At 36.0% G+C, this 6,830-nt stretch overlaps 1 long non-coding RNA gene across 1 annotated transcript; it reads right to left on the reverse strand.

Moving 5' to 3' along the window:
- Positions 1-3,905: 3,905 nt before the first annotated feature.
- On the reverse strand, positions 3,906-6,063 carry LOC121780996. Its single transcript, XR_006046120.1, has 3 exons — positions 5,570-6,063; positions 4,422-4,485; positions 3,906-3,923 (listed from the first exon to the last, which is right to left on the reverse strand). It is a non-coding gene; the product is annotated as an uncharacterized LOC121780996 (long non-coding RNA).
- Between the last annotated feature and the right edge of the window lie 767 nt (positions 6,064-6,830).

A 6,830-nucleotide genomic window follows, 5' to 3' on the forward strand; every position in this document is an offset into this window, starting at 1 on the left:
GCGATTAACCGATCAGACGTAGATCGAAAATTGTGCAAGTTTAGCTTCAAATTACTATTGCATAGTTGTTAATCATTGAATGTAATGAGTGGATTACATTGATCTGTATGGAGCAGCCATTGGAGAAGACGATTGAGAAAAGAAAAGAAATTCCCAAATTTTCAGTTTATTCTGAATTACCCCGCAGCCACTCCAACACAACCTGAAGAATCCTAATTATCCAAGCCAAGTTGCTCTAGTGGCAACCAGCGCTGGATATCCGTGTCCCTTTCCCAGGTGGTCGCGTGTTCGACCCCTGGTAGACGCAAACAATTTCACCCTTCCTCCTTATATAGGAGTTAATTTAAATAAAAAAAAAAAAAAACCTGAAGAATCCTAATTAAATATGAAATTACAATTCTACCCTTTCATAATTAATTAATCTAAAAATATTTTCCATGTGACAAATTCTGGATCACTCATTTAATAAAAATGAGTGGCTGATAATGTATCTCAATTCTCAATTAGGCTAAAAAATCTCAATTGATCACAACCACATATATATATATATATATATATATATATAAGAGAGCGTTATTCTCCTATTCATCCCTTAGATCTTTTATTCTTCTTAATATGGGCCGTTAGATCTCATTCATCAACGGTCCAGATGATCTGCATTATTACACTATAATGGTGGATTATTAGTCGGTGTGCATTATTCAACTTAAAATCTGCATTATTAAATGACACGTGGCACCAATCTAACCGTCGGATGACAAAATCATGGGGCTGAGATTAAAAAGAATAAAGAACAAAAGATACAAAAAGGAAATGAATACATCCCTATATATATATATATATATATATGATCATCACAACCATCCAATTCAAGGATCCAAGGGCTGTGATTAAAAAGAACATTGAACTGAAAAGCTGCGAAGGACTTTAACACACCCCTACACCGACTAATATATATTAGTCGGTGTGCATTATTCAACTGAAAATCTGCATTATTACACTATAATGGCGCATTATTAGTCGGTGTACATTATTCAACTGAAAATCTGCATTATTAAATGACACGTGGCATCAGTCTAACTGCCGGATGACAAAATTGTGGGGCTGAGATTAAAAAGAACAATAGAATAAAAGATACAAAAATGAAATGAATATATATATATATATATATATATATATATATATATATATATATATATATATATGTGGGATGTGATCATATGATAACCCATATTTATGGTGATAACCTAATAACCTATCATTCTATGGACGAAATATATCATTTTATAAAATAGAGTATCATTTTATGGATTAAAAGTATCATTCTATGCATGCTGAAAAAATATCATTTTATAGTGTATAAATATCATTTTTAGTAAAATTGATATTTTAGACCCATAAAATGATAGGTTATTTGGTTATCACCATAAATATGGTTATCATTTTAACGCACCCCTATATATATATGTATATATATATATATAGAGAGAGAGTTGTGATCAATGTCAAACCAATTTTAAAGACCGAACTAGAGACCAAATCTGGGCAATTAGATCTAGTTTTTTTTATAAGATGTGCTGCTGTGTAAATTTTTCGGTCTTCATTACAAGCCCATTTTACTTCATTGTATAGGTTTATTACTTCATTCCGTACGTAATACCTTGAAACTACAACATGTTTTTACTTTCTTCAAGTAGGTTTTGAAATGATTCAACATATGTTTCATTTGAATTCATTGACCTGAGTTTTTACTTTATTTACATTAAAAGATGCAATTTATTCAAGTGCGTTTATTACTTCATTCAGTAACGTTATTACTTCATTGGATAAGGTTTTTACTTCATTCCAGTAGGACTTCAAATGCTTCTACACATACTTCATTCCAATAATTTATTACATCATTCCATGTGTTTATTACACCATATCAGCGTTGTGACGGTGGTGATAGATATTGTAGAGAGAAAGAACGGCACGCGACGGCGAAACCGCATTTACGTACTGGAATGAAGTAATAATCCTACTGGAATGAAGTAAAAATCTAGTGGAATGAAGTAAAAACCTACTGGAATGAAGTTAAATCTTCGTAACATGTTAGTATGACTTGTTTACCTTCGGATGAATTAAAATAGACTCGTGATGAAGGCGAAAATAATTGATAAATTTGTGTCTCTCATCCATAAAAAACTAGATCTAAAAACCCTAATTTGGTATGGTTCGGTGGTTCGGTCTTTAAGAGTGGATTTGTGAATAATGGGACTCTATATATATATATATATATATATAGAGAGAGAGAGAGAGAGAGAGAGTTGTGATCAAGGTCGAACCAATCTTAAAGACCGAACTAGAGACCAAATTAGGGCCATCCATTTTCTTAATCTTGTGGTTATGATTAATTTACCATTATTTCATTATTTTTTCCCAAAAAACTTGTTGAAGGGTTTTTTGGGAAATCAATTCATTTACAAACATAAAATACGTGTTTCCTCAATTTATCTCTCAATTTTTCAATCGCCGCTCTTTCATTCAATCTTCATCGATCTCCTTCTCGCAATCTCCTTCATCTTCATCGATCTCCTTCTTGCAATCTCCTTCCATCTTCATTGATCTCCATCGCCGAAAAATTGTGTTGCCTCAATTCATGATCGCCGGACAATTGCCTCAATCGCGATCTGCCTCAATCGTGATTTGCCTCAATTTTCGCAATCTTCTTAATCTCATCCATGGAGAATATTACACGTGAAATTCATCAGCATCTCGATGGAGTAGGAACGACATCGACAAATTCTGCGGTGGATGAGAAGCTTCGATCTCGATTTCCCGTCGGAGGATTTGCCTCCGCCGGTGGAGTAGTACGACGGCGGCAGCATCAACGGTGGGATTTGATGAATTTCCGTTAGAATTTTGCTATCTCTCCCTCTAAAATGCTAGAGCTTTTATTTAAAATACTAATTTAGTTTTTTCAATTCTGAATTCTGGCCAAATTGAATGTTATTTTGATACCTGTAAGTTTTTAGCTTGAATTATGAAATCCTAGCCAATTTTAGCCAATTCCGATTTTTGAATCCTAGCCAATTATAGCCAGTTCTTAATCTGATATATGTTTTTAACATTGATGAAGTGTTTTAACATTGATGAACAATCTTTTGTTGAACCTTGTTGATGGATATTTTTTCAATTTTTTTCATGTCTGTTGTATTAACAAATCTATAATGAAGTAACAGTTTGGCTGAATGAAGTAATCCACAGGTTGAATGAAGTAACGTGAACTTAACTGTGTTGTATACATAAGTTTGTGTATAGCTTTTTAATATGAACCAAATATCTAGTTGAATGAAGTAATAACATGTTCAATGAACAAATGTCGGTTAATATGAAATGATAATATAAAGTGTATTGTATGCATAAGTACGTGATCAATTGTACTTATTATGAATTAAATTACCTTTATAAATGAAGTAATAACATGGATGCATTTCTGGTTGAATGATAATTTTTGTTGTTATTGTTGTGGTGGATGAGGCTAGGCAGGGATGATTTGCAAGCAGATTTTTGTTGTTATTATCATAAATGTGCCAAATACTGTCACGACCGCACTTTCTAAGGATAGAAAGCACGGTGGGTGGCGACTAATGGGGGAATTAAGAAGCGGGGAAGAAGGGAGAAATAAATAAAGGGGTACAACATGCAGATCGACAGTCGAAACTTCATTATCAAATCATAGTTTAGATCACGAAGCAACATAGTTCGAACAAAAGTAGTCCAACGAATTATAGAAAAAAATAGGAGTTCGTAAAACTTAGAGTAGCGGAAGCAATTGAGAGTTAGCTACTACTATGTATGAAGACACAATAGCAACCGGAACGTTTATTGAATATGGTTTCGGTCCAATGCTCAACATCCTCCGTCTCCCGTCCACGCTCAATCTGCACATAAGGAAAATATATGCAGGGGTTGAGTACTTGATCCACTCAGTGAACTCATGCCCAAAATACATTTCATCAATAAAGTTATGTCAAGCCATCATTGAGTGAAACTCGGGTTTTACTTTAAAAATGTCGAGAAACACTAAAATCATTTCCATCGTAAAACATGGCTGCAGCCCATCATCATCATCATCCTCCATCATTTACCATATCTGAACCATCATGTGAAACGAGAATGTGGCCACAAACTCGATCACTGGACCGGCCGACCACAAAGGACGGCTCACGATCCCCATCAGTGCACCAGTCTGAGTAGGGACTCACTCCCTAGTCAGACCCGAATTCGGTAACCATCAAAGTCTAGTAGGACATTATCCTAGTAGACAATCAGATAGACAATTCAAAACATAAAATACGGCATGCCATAACATTCAAACCACCCTTATCTCACCATATACATATCATTGCAAATAAAAGAGTTTAAGTAATAGAGCCCACCTCAATAGCTTAGAAATTTCCTTAAATAACTTCTTGTTCCGACTTTAGCTGGCTTGCGAACCACCTTTTCAGAAAATACATAAAGTATACATCAATCTCAATAACGAAGACATTTAGAATGCATGCACTCTAATTAACGTCTTTTATTTCATTTTCTCGGTTTTTGTGCATTTTTCGATTATCCGATCGGCCGCTTACGCCCACAACTCATTCGTTTACTCGTCGTATTTTTCCTCCAGAACGTAGGATTTAATTAAGCGCGTAACTCACTTTCACCAATTACTTTCCCTCGAATTAATTATTTCGGACTTGAGATATATTATTCATCCTTGACATTAATCAAGAACTACTTAAGAAATTCCCCACAATTAATTATTGGCCCAAAGATTTAATTAGAAGGCCCAAGACTTATTTCTCCACCATATACCTCCAATTAATATTTTAAAGCCCAACAATTTAATGGAGCCCATCTTTAACAAATCATCCCATTTCAATTAATTAGCCCAAATTCTTTAAACCAAACAAAGGCCCAAAACTCCCACATTCCTCACACCTCTTTCCTTCTTCTCCCTCTCTCTTCTTCTCTCTTCTCCATCTCTCTTTTCTTTCTCTCTCTCTGTTCAACCTAAATTGACGGAAGATCCGAGCCCTCCAGCCCGTCGCCTTCTCCGATTCACTCAACGCCGTTCAAATCAGCGCCACCTTCGGTGGCTGGTTCGCTTCCTCGCCAAAACAGCCCCGTCATCGGCTGCCCGAAGTCAGCCGCTGTGCTGCTCCGATTCGCCACCGCCACCGCAGAGTCACCACCGCCGCTACGTCCCACCGTTGCCGCTGCTGCTCCTCTGAGGGAGGATGCTGCTGCTGTCACCGATTCGTCCAGCCGCTGCCTCCGTCAGACGCCGGAAGAGCTGCTGCTGTCCGCCTTCACTGATGCTCAGTTATCTCTCGAACAGCCCCGAAACGGCCCCGAACAGCCCCGATAAGATAAGTTCTTTACATCTCGTTATATTCTTTCGCATTTCATTTAATTACCGGGGGAGGGGGTGTTGGATTGTTTGATTGCGTTTGGAGTTGTGTTTTTAAGTTTTCGATTACATTACATGATGGTATGCCTATGGAATGCAATTGATTGAATGGAGGGAGTATACCTCGTTGAGAACTAAACTTGGTTGTGGAAAAAAAATGGCAGCAACTTCTTCTACCTCTTCCTCTTGGCTCTCTCTCTCGGCTCTTGTTGTAGAGTGTATTGTGAGGAGAGAAATGAAAGGATGGATATGTTTAAATGGTGTGTCTTTTGATTGTAGGAATGAATGAGGAAGGTGGAAGAGTTGAAAGGTGGAGGGTCTCCATGGGAAAGGGATCGACGCAAGGGAAGAAGAAGAAAGAAGGAAGAAGATTTTGGGCTTGCCCCAACAAATTTCTAGGAGTGAATTTTATTTGTGGAGTTGGGCTAAAATATAAGGGGATTTGATGGCACAACACTCTTTTAAAATTGTTAAGGACATTTGGACTTGATTTGAATTTATTTGGGTCGGCCCAAGTTAATTAATTTATTTTGTTCGTTTCTTTTGTTTAGACAAATTTATTATTTGCTTCGTAGTAACTTGATATTGTTCCAAGTACCATAATTACTATACTTTATAAAAACAAGACGAGAAGCAAAGAATGACGAAAAAATTTTATTTTAACTACTTCACGACATATTTTAATTAGTACTTTAAAAAGTACGGGCGTTACAAATACGGCGAGGTTGGTCGGCGTAATTCAAGAATTGTGAGAAGATACATGAGAAGAAGAAAAAGAAGAAGAAGAAGAAGAAGAAGAAGAAGAAGAAGAAATGCTTATTTCCTTGTTGTAAATTATTTCATTCCAGTAGGTTTCGTACTTCATTCCTGTAGTTATTTACTTCATTCTTGTTGTTTATTAATTCATTACACTTTGAATTTGAATTTGTTTAAATATTTGACAAACTTTAAATCAAATAGACTGTGTGAACTGTGAAGTGTTTTATTAATGAAGTATTTATTCTTTATTATGACGTATTCATATGTCAAGACTGAACATACTTCATCTCAATAGGTTCATTACTTCATTGTAGTAGTTTATTACTTCATTATAGTAGTTTATTACTGTGCGTGAATTAAAACCGTTTTAATTTTCTCTAAAATAGTCAACTATTCCAATAGTAGGTAAAAGTTGTAAACCACACCATCCTCACTAACCCCATAACCAATACAAACTCTCCATCACAAAAAAGAAAAAAAAACACAAACTTGTCCAATACAAGAAATCATCCAAAATTGACACACCAACACATCTCAATGAGCTGAGCCGTGATTCTGGGCACCACCCATTTTTTAGGCGTGGGGATGGACGGCAAAAATGTCTTCATCATCATGTCACCGTGCC

This window comes from Salvia splendens, chromosome 20, assembly GCF_004379255.2.
Source record: "Salvia splendens isolate huo1 chromosome 20, SspV2, whole genome shotgun sequence".
Classification (NCBI taxonomy): Eukaryota; Viridiplantae; Streptophyta; class Magnoliopsida; order Lamiales; family Lamiaceae; genus Salvia; species Salvia splendens.